General features: G+C 42.5%; 1 long non-coding RNA gene across 1 annotated transcript; it reads right to left on the bottom strand.

Annotated features, from left to right (window-relative positions):
• Nucleotides 1-6,283: 6,283 nt before the first annotated feature.
• On the bottom strand, nucleotides 6,284-8,703 carry LOC131486272 (uncharacterized). Its single transcript, XR_009249279.1, has 2 exons — nucleotides 8,506-8,703; nucleotides 6,284-6,797 (listed from the first exon to the last, which is right to left on the bottom strand). It is a non-coding gene; the product is annotated as an uncharacterized LOC131486272 (long non-coding RNA).
• Nucleotides 8,704-12,478: the final 3,775 nt, after the last annotated feature.

Here is a 12,478-nt window from a genome sequence, read left to right as displayed (position 1 = left end):
ACATATCCCCAGGATTTCCTGGAAATTTGGTATTTAGATCTGAAAGATTTATTAGATTCAAATGCAATTGGAGAGTGGTGAATGCAAAATTAATTCACAGTTGGGAGCACAAAATACCTGGCTACTGCTTGATAATTCTTGTCTAGATCCTTTAATTCATTAGGTGTTATAAAATGATATTCTAGTGGCATAATTCTGTATTCATTCATTAGTCAAAACACTCTATTAAGAGAATCTTCTCTCAATCATTTGGGTACCTAGAAATAGCAGGATATCTTTTGTTTTTTTACAGCTATGTAGTACTCAATTTTGTAGATATACCTTAAGTTACTGAACAAGTCCCTATTAATGGGCATTTGGACTATTTCCACTCATGTTATTAGAACTTATGCTACAGTGAATGGCCTTATGCTAACCACTTTGTACCACTGAAAACTAGAAAGTTCAAGGAAGGACACAAAATTTGCCAAAGGAAAATTTTTAAACATTTATTAGGAGAGAGAGAGAGAGAGTTGGAGGGGCAGAGACAGAGGAAGAGAGAATCCCAAGCAGGCTTTGCGCTGCCAGTGCAGAGCCGGATGTGGGGCTCTAACTCATGAACCGTGAGATCATGACCCGGAAGGTAATCGAGAGTCAAACACACTTTACCAACTGAGCCATGCAGGCATCCCAAAGGAGACCTTAAGACTAGAGAAGGAATTGCTCTGGAGATCATTAAACTTCAGAAATAACTCAACCACAAGGAGCAGAAACTCAACTGAACAAGGTCATCAATAATATTCGTTACTTAACACTAGTTTAAACCCTGTAACTTTTGTAAAAAGCCTTTTGCACCTACAGTCACATCTTTAGAGCAATTCCTGGAGCTTGCAGGAGAATGAGAAAAGAGAACTAGTTAATGGATTCGCTAAAATCCATGTAAATAACTGTAAAGGCTCTTAACTGCCAGAATAATCACGATTCAACAGACTAGTTGGTGAGAGTCTTTATTGTTTCCAAGTCAAAAGTGCGGGTATTTGTAATTGAAACTGTGAGTACTGTTTGCCTTATGGGATTATTCTCTTGAATTAACTGCCTGGGGCACAAACCAACACAGAGAAGCTCACTAACACACACAAGGAACCTTCCCAGGATCGTTGTTGAATAAAACGATAGCCCCCCTCTTAGGCTCTGACAAGCAAAATATATACTAATTGGATTAGCAGTACAGAATCATGATTCTATTAGTAAAACCACAGTTCACTTCGATGATTCCCATTACTGGTCTTTAGTTATTGAGTAAAAAGTAGAATAACTAGAAGCCGGAAGCTTAGTTTGTTATTCCTTTTCTTTATATGCAGATTGCTTACTAAGATAGTGTTTATCTGAGAACAAAGCATGTATTTTTTTTTTAAGTATTCATTTTCTACGCTGTTGTAACAAATTACCATAAAGTTTGTAGTTTAAAACAATACTCATTCGCTCACCGTTCTGAGTCCACCAGCAAAGCCGACTGGGTACTCTGCTTTGAGGCTGTTGGCAGAATTCAATTGCATGCCATTGTAGGACTGAGGTCCTCGAGTCCTTGTTGGGTTATTCTCAGCTTCTAGAGACTGCCTGCACTTCTTGGCTTGTGAATTCCTTCCTGCAACTTCAGACCGAGCAGCAATGGGTTGAACCCTTTTTACACTTTGAACCTCTTGTAGTCCCCTCACTCACCCGGTCTGATTCCAGCCAGAGAACATTCTCTGCCTTTAAAGACTCAAGTGATTATACAGGGCCCACCTGGAGGACCCAGGGCATTCCCATGAAGGTCCGGAGCATTAATTCCATCTGCCAAGCCCCTTCACCGCAGTAACTAGGTTAGTTTTGATTGACCAACGGGGGATGGTAATCTTGGTGATGGAAGCAGGCTCTAGAACTCTGCCTGTACTGTAACCAATAAGTACGTCCCATTTCAAACTTGTCTTTTTTTATTCCTCAGTGTTGCAAGGTACAGAAGACATCTTTTTATCCGACTAAATTTGGCCAAAATGTGAAAGCTTTAGTCGACAAGTAGCCAGGCACCTGCTGCCTGCCACACTGTTCCGACACCAGACTGACATAGAACAATGAAAGAAGGGCCCTGCTTCGTGGAGCTTCCATTTTGACAGTGAGACAGACAAGAAAACAAATAGATAATATGTGAGAGGATGAAAAGGACTTGGAGCAAAATAAAATAGGTGAAATGATAAGAAATGTCAGGGGATTGGGGACCCCTGTTTTATCGGAGGTAGTTTGAGAAGGCCTTGCTGATAAGGTGACATAAGGGTAGAGACCGGGAAGAATGGGAGGAGGCCACAAGGGGAAATGGGGACTATGTTTTCTAGGCTGAGCAAAGAGTAACATTCAAAATCTCAGGAGGATGCCTGGGGTGTTTGACATAGAACAAAGCTGAAGCTGAGTGGTCATAGGAGTAAGTGGTAAGAAATCATGTCAGGGTGCGCCTGGGTGGCCCAGTTGGTAAAGCATCCAACTTCGGCTCAGGTCATGATTTCTTGGTGCATAAATTCGTGCCCCATATCAGGCTCTGTGCTGACAGCTCAGAGCCTGGAGTCTGATTTGGATTCTGTGTCTCCCTCTCTCTCTGCCCCTCCCCCCACTCCCACTCTCTCTCTCTCTCTCTCTCTCTCAAAAATAAATAAATCATTAAAAAATTAAAAAAAAAAAAAAGAAATCATGTTAGAAATGCAGTGGACAGACAGATGACCCTATAGAAAACTCTGAGATGGGGAACCCTTGGAGTTTAGAGCAGTGACTTGACATACGTTTTATGGGTTTTTTTTAAGCGTATTTATTTTTGAGAGAGAAAGAGAGCATGAGCAAGGGAGGGACAGGGAGAGAGGAAGAGAGGGAGAATCCCAAGCAAGCTCTGCACCGTCAGAGTGGAGCCAGATGCAGGACTAGAACTTGCAAACTGGGAGGTCATGCCCTGAGCTGAAATCAAGAATCTGACGCTTAACTGACTGAGCCAGCCAGGCGCCCCCGACACATGTTTGAAAATGATCACACTGTCTATTGTATTGAGTATAAACTAGGAGTAAAGGCAAAAACAGGATGACCAGTAAGAATGTTGCTTAAATAATGCAAATTAGAGGCAACGGTGGTGTGAATCATCGCAGCAGTAGAGGTCGTATTTTGAGGTAGAACTGGGATAAAACGTAAAGAGAGAAATCAAAGATAACTTTTTTTAGTCTGAACTGAAACGATGTCATCTTAGATGCTCTGATAGACCACAGAGATCCCTCCGTTGGGTTGGCTGACTGATCTCCCCAGTTGCAGGATATGCCACCAAGCAGGGAGCCCTCAACTTCCAGTCGTCGCTGGAAATCGATTTCAGCTGACCAGAATTCCCTTGCTGAAGGTCACTCCCCATTGCCGGCAGTGTGCATCCAACAGCTGGCTGATATGGGGGTTGGGAGATAAGAGCCTGACTCACCGGATCCTTCTAAAGATGACTCAGGAAATCTATTCCAACTTCAGCATTCTGGAGAGCTCAGCTGAGGCTGTGTCTTACCCCAGCTTCTCCCTTTGCCCATCTCACTTCCTTCCCTTTCCCCACGCTCATTGATTTTGAGAGCACTCTCTGATTAAACTTCCCACACAGTAATTTCCATCTCAGGGTTTGCGCCCCAGAAAATACTCAGTCTGCAAAAGATAGAGCCACCATTTACCGAATGGGGAAGACAGTACAGGACGAGCAAGTTTTGGTGACAGAATCGGGAGTGCAATAGTGGAAAAACTTAGAGCAAATGCTATCGCTGTCTAAAATTTACTGCACACTTACTCAACAGATACTCTTTCTAGTATTTTACAGAGTTAATTAAAAAACATTGAATGAAGCAAAATATTATTTATACTCCCAACCACTCTGCTGTAATGCATCCCGGGCAATTTGATGTGTGTTGCACACAAACCGTCTTTTGCTAAAATCTCCTCTTTTTGTGGGTCATCTGGTTACACAAGTTCACAACACCGATTAAAAAAAAATCCATTCCACATACAAATATGCCATTTGTAGCTGTTTTCTGATACCGAATCTGTCTTGTTTAACAAATATTTTTTGGATGGTCGGGTGAATGGATGAATGGATAAATGGGTGGGTGAATAAAAGAAAGAATAAATAAATAAAACACATATAGCGAGGGTACCACTTACACAAACATGAAAGTGTGACAGAGCACAAAAACTATGGAAACTTAGCGCTAAGTTTAGTATGACAGGACTCAATGGTTAGGACTGAAGAATGACAAGAGTTGGGCTGGACAATTAAGCAGTAATCTGATCATAAAGGACCAAGTGTCAAGTTTCTTAGTTTCTCACGTATAGCTATCTGGAGCAAATGCTAAAAACTGAAAGAATAGGAGTAACCATCTAATTATAGATGATTATTTACAATGATGTGCCAGCTTAACTGAGTACCTTTAGCAGATACCCAGAAGGCCCCAAACCAACTAATAGAGAAGAAACAAAAGCATCAAACAGGAAAAAGCCAGAAGTCTAGAGCTGGGCTATCTACTATGATGACTTGTAGCCACATATGGCTATTTCAATTCAATTCAATTAAAATTAAAATTAAGAAATCATTTCCTTAATCACACTGCCTACACTTCAAATGCTCAATATCCACATGTGGTCAGTGGCTAGTGCATTGACCAGTGCAGACTTTATAGAACATCCTACCATTACAGAAAGTTCTACTGGACTGTGCTGGAATAGAGCCATAGGTACCCGCCACATTACTGCTGGATAAAAAGCATCATTTGTTGTTTAACGGATCATTTAGGACTCTTTTAGTTGCAGATAACAGAAATCACTCTAGCTCACAAATGAAAATGGAGGGTTTTATTTTAAAGATACAGTGATAACCGTTCAAGGGAGAGATGGAGCCGAGTTTTGGGAAGGTATTGCAATCTGGAACCACTCTCCAGGGATCCAGATCTCTGCCTTCTGTTCCTTTACTTCATTCTCCCATTGTTCTTGTGATTAATCTCATAGTTCATTGGCTGGCCACATTCCAAGTTTTCATGAAAAGGATGCAACTCACCCTTACTGGGTCATTTGACTGCCCTTGGTCCTCTTATAAGTTCGGATACGAGAGGTAGACTGGGGAGGTAGTCTACATATGGGGGGGGTACTATATAGGTATACCTGCTGCAGGCACCTTGGTGGCTCACTTGGTTTAGTGTCTGGCTCTTGATTTTGGCTCAGGTCATGATGCCAGGATCATGGGATCAAGTCCCGCATCAGGCTCAATGGATTCTTTATCCTCCTCTCTCTCTGCCCCTTCCCTGCTTGCACTGTCTCTGTCTCTCTCTCTCAAATAAGTAAACAAACGTATTTTTAAAGAGAGAAAAAATAGACATATCTGCCTAAAATACATCCCAGTCAACGGGGGGCCAGTGCTCTGGAAGGAAGAACATTGTGAATCGGGAAGATACCTTTACCAGTGCCTATAACTTGAGTTAGCTGCTGTCCATAAGCATCCTTCCAATGCATTTTTCTTTGTCTGTATAGCTTCTTATTTTCAGTCCCTGGTTTGGGGTACAGAGTGATGCGTCTGCAGTATATGTTACCCCATGTGGGATAGGGACTCACGGAGAATGCAATTTTATAAAGGGACTCCATACAAAGATGTAGGCTGAGTGTAGGGAAACCACAAGGGACGGTGGAGCACTATGGGATTGGTAACAGGGCTCCATTATCATTATAGAGGCTTGAAGGGGTGATGGGAGGAAGCCAATTCCCATCCCTGGAGAAAAAGATGGCCATGGGGGGAGGGATGCTTGCCTGCGACAGAACAGTACATCAGCCCACAGGAACCCGATGACCAGAGAAATGGAATAAATAATTCAAACTTACTCCCTTCTCTCTTTCTGATCTGCTAGACACTTTCCGTTAGTGGACTCAACTCCCAAGTCAGGAGGCAAGGGAGCTTGGTGATAATTTCCATACCAATTAGCCTCCTGAGGCACACAGCAGGGTTAATAATAAAGGCTAAAGAGTCATCCAGAGGGACAAATGGACATGAGTACACATCGTGGAAGCCATCCCATAAGGTGGAATATGGCTGAAGTGGCTGGCCAACCAGATAAGACTGGTTTTCCTCCCCTGACCTAGGATTTCCATCCATACACTTTAGCCTCTGCTGAGAAAATTCCAGCTTTTAGTCATGTTTATTCAAAAAAATAAAATAATAAAAAAGCACCATATTCTCAAGCTTATCTGGAAGAAAGCAAATGTGCAATAGATTTAATCTGCCAAGTATTATTTTCAGTGAATTGCAACTTTGCCACTTTATTTATTTGCAATGAAAAAAGTAAACGGGCAGGAAAGGAATCTCCAGAAGCTGATGTGTCTCAGCTGATAGGGTGAGACAGAGGCAAGGTTACTCAAGGACAGCCGCAGAAAGACAGCTCATACCTGGAAAAGGTTTCTGGTGATGGATTAATCACAATCACTAAGTTAAGCCAGAGATGCTCTTGGTAGTTTTGTTCTTGGATTTCTTCTCTTTTCCAGGCAGCCTCAGGCTGCTGTGTATTTCAGGTGACATGTTTGTCCAGATGCTTGCTTGCCTGCTCTCAGTCAAAGAGAATTTAGTAAGCTCACTCCTTAGTTCTTCCGTTTTAATAGTTAACCTCGGAGCCATCCTGTAGTTAGAGTTTTCAATTACGCTCTTCAGCTGTGTCCTGGGCTTCTTGGGCAGCGATTGGTCAGAGGTTGGTCATCATAAGACACAGAGTGTCCTCCGATGTGAGGTTGACGGGCTGGTACTGAGGCTTGATGAGAATTTGTGTTTCAGCACGAGCCTGGGGAAAGAAGAAGTTTTAAAAGAGAACAAAAAGAAGGCAAACACTTTTGTTTGCTCTTAAACATAATTCCTTTGCTTTTGGAATAAAACAAATTCTTGTGCTCTCTCACTTTGGTGATCTTTTCCAAGAGAGAAGTTAAAGAGAAACAGCCTGTGTGTGATAATTTTGCCAGATGCTGATCCTGCCCCAACTACAAACTCAGTTTATCATGTATCCCACTCATTAATGAATTTTCCATTCCACAAATTTTATGATCTGCTAAGGCTTATCTACCCACGCATTACATATCGGAGCAGTCAGGCCAGTTTCTGTGTCTTTTTCTTTCACTTTATGATACTTGTAGGGAAATGTCATCCATCCTCATGATAAAATAACCATCTCTAGTCTAGAGTTCTATTTTTTTAACTTTATTTATTTATTCTGAAAGAGAGAGAAAGAGACAGACACTGAGAGAGGACATTAGCAAGGGAGAGGCAGAGGGAGAGGAAGAGAGAGAGAATTCCAAGCAGGCTCCACACCATCATCACGGAGCCCACCGGGGCTCAATCTCATGAACCGTGAGATCATGACCTGAGCCCAAAACGAGAGTCAGACGCTTAACTGGCTGAGCCACCCAGGCACCCCTACAGTTCTACTCTGGATTTGTTATTTATCTGCTTGTCCTCTCCTGTTTGTTTGTTTTTTTTTTCCCAAAAGCACCTCAAATTCAACACATCCAGGGTTAAACCCATGGTCTTCTCAACAAACTTGACTGGGGTTTGAGAAGCATGCAATGTTTCTATCCTCAGTAAATGACACAACTCTTCTCATAGCTGTATGTCAGCAGCCAGGAATACATTTTACCATCTCCTTTGTGGTACCTCCCCCCATTCAATCCATACCAATTCCTGTCAATTTGTTGGCAAGATATTTCTGGAATATTTTTTAAGAAATTTGTTTGATGTTTTTATTTATTTTTGAGACAGAGAGAAAGCACACGCTGGGGAGAGGCAGAGAGAGAGAGGAAAACAGGAACTGAAGTGGGCTCTGTGCTGAAAGCAGACAGCCTGGGGCAGGGCTCCAACTCACAAGCAATGAAATCATGACCTAAGCTAAAGTCAGACGCTCAGCTGACTAAGCCACCCAGGTTCCCCCCGCGATAAGTGTTGATTGGTATTTTCACGTTTTCCTCCTTCGAATGCACTATTCATTCTACAACCGGAAGGCTCTTTTAAAAACCAAACGAATGTCAGGCAAGTATGCACCCCTGCCCTTAGTTTCACGTTACAGGAAATTCATGCTTTTCCCACCGCTTCAGTGGCTCATAATGATAAGGAAAATCCCCTTAATAGGGCAACACGTCCTGCCTGGTCTGGAGCCTGCCTACCTTTCTGCTGTGACTCCCTCCAGGTCAGCCCTCATTTACTCCAGCCAGCCATGTGGAGCATGCTCTCTTTGGCCACAGAGTATTTGCACCTACTCCCCCTGCCTAGAATATTTTCTCCTGCTCTTTATCTCAGGGAAGTCTTCTTAAATCTACACGACTTAATCACATACCTGTATTGCAGGAGCTCATAATTTTTTTAAAAATAAATTTTTGTCCGTGGTTTTATTAGATCAAAATTCTTTTTATTCCTTGTTGGTTTAAAATGCTGTTAAGTCTTCATTGCCTCATTTTTCACAGCTGGGATCTTACCTTCATTTCAGAGTTAGCTGCAGGGGAGCAGAACTGTCCACTATACATACAGCAACGTGCGCGTAATAGGAATGCTTTGCGCTCAGCCGACTCATCTATAAAACAAGAATAATGATATATGCTTCACAGGGGTTCTTTCTTATTAAGTGAGATATATCATCTTCTTAGGACAGTGTCTAAATTGTACAGAAACAGGCATTAAATGGTAGCCATGGCAACAGTTGAGTCTGTTGTTTTACAATCCGTATTCTTTGAGTTCCGCAGTTTATCAACAGTGGCTGCCCTACTTATCTCAAGAAGATTGGAAGATTGAGTGACTTTCTAATTTCGATGCCAAGTGAGGCATCCTTAAATTGGCCTTTCACAGTTGAATTGAAAGTTTGGGTCTAAGCATTACACCTAATTATACACCATTCAGAGTTCTTGCCATTGGTTTGCTTTCTAAGTACTTTTCGGAGCACGTGCATTTCCCCCAAGGGCTGGCAGGGAGGAACTCAATTGAAGCATGAGACTTTAAAACAATGTTTGGTTCCCTAACGGGAAACTCTGCCTTGCTGTTTTAAATGTCCTCTTAGCTGACAAACACAATGTGCCACTTCAGGGAATCATGACCGGTAACCCCACAGACAGTAAGTCATCAATGACATTGTCAACCTCAGTAATTATGCCTTTTGTTGGGAGATTGTTGATGTTGCAAGTTCAGACTGAGCTAGTTTAGCAGCGAATTAAAACGAATCAGTTACAAATTGGTAACTGTTCACTCTGAAGGGAAAACGGCTTTGGAAACACGGCTGGCCTCACAGCCCAGGATGGCTGATGCCAGGAAAACAAAACAAGAACAACAAAGGCAAGGTGTTAAGGTTGTATAAAAGACGTTGTTGATTCCCTGCTTGGATCCCCTTTACCAGACTGGTGCTCCCATCTCCTAGTTACTAGGATAGTTGAGTGCTCACAGGCCATCACTCCACCCTTCTCAAGAGATCTTCCCTGGGCCTGATAGGAACCAATTCACCTGGAAATAACCTGACAGGTCACCTCCTTCCCTCTGGGACGGCCCACTGCCAACGACTGGTGTTAAGTGGCATAAAAGCCCAGTCCTCTTTCCTCAAGCTGGGATGCTTTGTGGAACTGTGTATGCTTCTGGAGTTCCCTGTGGGGTCAGACTGGGGAAAGACAGCATCTAAAACCACATCTTATTTCCCCTTTTCCTTCTGCCCTATTCTGCTTCCTTCATGTCCTTGTAGTTTTCTCCTGAGCGCACCCCCTCAATGAATCAGAATCTGTCTCAGATACTGTATTCAGAAACCCTGATCTAAGTCCCATTGTGATCATTTCAATCCATGCCTAAGCATAGAGACTAGAAGCTCTGAATTCTACACGGGGGGTTTTGGATGGACCCATGATGAACACAAGCAAAACACCAGATGGTAGAGTTCTGTTCCTCATGAAGCAACAATCTACTGATATTGTGTCTACGTGATCCAGTTCTCATGACATGAACCAGAAAATCTCTTTGAACTCTAAGATCTAAAAAATCCATATTGACTATAGCAGGAAAATCCAACAATAGGCATTTTTAAATTGTTTTTAATGTTTACTTTTGAGAGAGAGAGAGAGAGAGAGAGAGAGAGAGAGAGAGAGAGAGAGAACCAGCAGGAGAGGGCAGAGAGAGAGCGAGACACAGAATCCGAAGAAGGCTCCAGGCTCCGAGCTGTTAGCACAGAGCCCGACGCGGGGCTCAAACTCATGAACTGTGAGATCATGACCTGAACCGAAGGATGCTCAACTGACTGAGCCACCCAGGCGCCCCAATAATAGGTATTTTTGTTGTTCAGATCCGCTGTGCTTAGACTAGAGAAGTCGGAAGTCCCCTTGGGTAATAAAACAAGTAAGGAGACTTAAAAAGTGGCCATTAGGGATTGTCTCAGCAAAAGGGATTTTCCCACATTGAGTCAGCAGAAAATGATCATTCATAAAATCCCACAGATATGAGGAAGCCTTGTTAAAAGACTACCAATAGCTTCAGAATATATGAAATACAGCAGGTTAAAAAAAATCAATGAAGATTTATTTTTCAGGCCTTTGTGTTTGTGGATGTTTAAAGAATCTGTCGTTATGATGATGCCTCTGAGCAACTTTTAATAAAAACAAACATCTTTCCCCAGCTGTGTTTTGAAGCAATTTTTTCATGTATTTGAGCATGTTATGATCCATTTAGCATAGCTTTTAATTTTTTTTTGAAACAATGATTGAATGTCAATTGCTGAATATTTTTTCTGTTGTTTGTTATTCCATTGCTTCTTGGTATCTTGAATCTAGAGAAATTTAAAACCAGCTTTGCAAAAAGCAGTATCTCTTGCCCCAAGCCAGAGGTAAAAGTCAAGCCGTAGCCCCAAAATGCTGTCAATAACTACCCTGAATTAGGAGGGAGAGCTATCAAAAGTTGCCAGCCACATAAGAAACAGTTTCTGTGGAGAGGGAAATCTGGTAGAGTTTTTTCATTTGTGCGGTTTCAGAACCTTAGAACTAGAGGGAGATAAGATGACAGTAATATGAATTCAAAGAGGGAGAAATGCAGGTTATAAAAATCATTACGGTGCTTAGAATAATGGTGATTAAATAATTATATTTAATTATTTGTGGAAGTTTTTTAAAATAAATTTTCATTTATTTTTGAGAGAGAGAGACAGAGACAGAGAGAGAGGGGGCATGAGTGGGGGAGGGGCAGAGAGAGATGGAGCCTGCCTGAAGCAGGCTCCAGGCTCTGAGCTGTCAGCGCAGAGCCCGACTCGGGGCTCGAACCCACGAACTATGAGATCATGACCTGAGCCGAAGTTGGACACTTAACCGACTGAGCCACCCAGGTGCCCCAATTATTTGTTGAAGTCTTAATCAGCCTGGAATTCTCCATGCCCAGGATTTTCATGGCTGATTCACTGCTGCCAGACAGATGTCAGCTCACACGTCATTGCTTCTGGGAGGCTTGACTTCCGGTCTCCATGGACATTCAGCCATGCTCTATGACACCATGCTTGCTAGTTATCTCCCTGTGCATTTCTAGTCCAGGTATCACCCATCTGCCCACATCCTTAATGATCAGCTTGGTTACTTTCCCTTCCTTTTGTTATGGTTGGCTCTACCTCTAGCATCTAGACCAGAGTTTGGTTCATGGTAGATGGCCACCAAATACTCATTGGTTGATTAAATGAATTATTCCCACCAGACTCTAAGTTCTGACAAAAGAGAGGATGAGGTCTCTTTCGCTCTGTGCCTTGATGGTATCCTCACTGCCTGGCATGGAGTTAGGTGCTTAATAAATATTTGTGGAATAAATAAATTATCCTGGACCTTGAGGGTAAATGGGAAACACATAAGAAACGGTCCTTGGCCGTGGGGAAGCAGTTAAATCGATGAACAATACTTGGAGTGGCTCATTAACTCCTGACTTCATGGGAGCAGGGGCGGGGGAAGGAAAAATGTTTAGAATGAATGGGCCTCCACTCGGCAATGAAGCTTCAATATGTTCAGCTACACTGTTTATCTGTAAATGGCTTGAAGCCTGAGCATGCACAATTGTACATAATGTTTGGGAGTGTCTGGTGTCGATTTCTGTGTTCTCCTGAGAATCTGGGCTAAGAAAATGTTCTCTGCCATCACGGGGTCAGATCTGGTCTAGTCTCTTCTGAAAGCCGACTCTGTGGACCTCGCCTGACATGTCCCTCCATGCCACCTGCCCCGGGACTGGTTGATTTCTTTTTTGGGAGAATATATGATTATATGCTGCTGCTTCTTAGACCCCTATTACTTCCATTCCTCAGAGTTCACTTTAGCTTCAATTTTTTCAGTTGAAGTCTATGAAAGGTTCGCTTTCTTCCAACACACACTGCAAAATGCCAGAGTAACTGTGAACCCAGTAAGGTGACCTTAGTGCATTTGTTAGGCTCTATAGCTACTGCTCTTACCTAATTGCCTT

The sequence above is a fragment of the Neofelis nebulosa genome, chromosome 9 (assembly GCF_028018385.1).
Source record: "Neofelis nebulosa isolate mNeoNeb1 chromosome 9, mNeoNeb1.pri, whole genome shotgun sequence".
Classification (NCBI taxonomy): Eukaryota; Metazoa; Chordata; class Mammalia; order Carnivora; family Felidae; genus Neofelis; species Neofelis nebulosa.
This window is presented reverse-complemented; position numbering and strand designations above follow the sequence as displayed.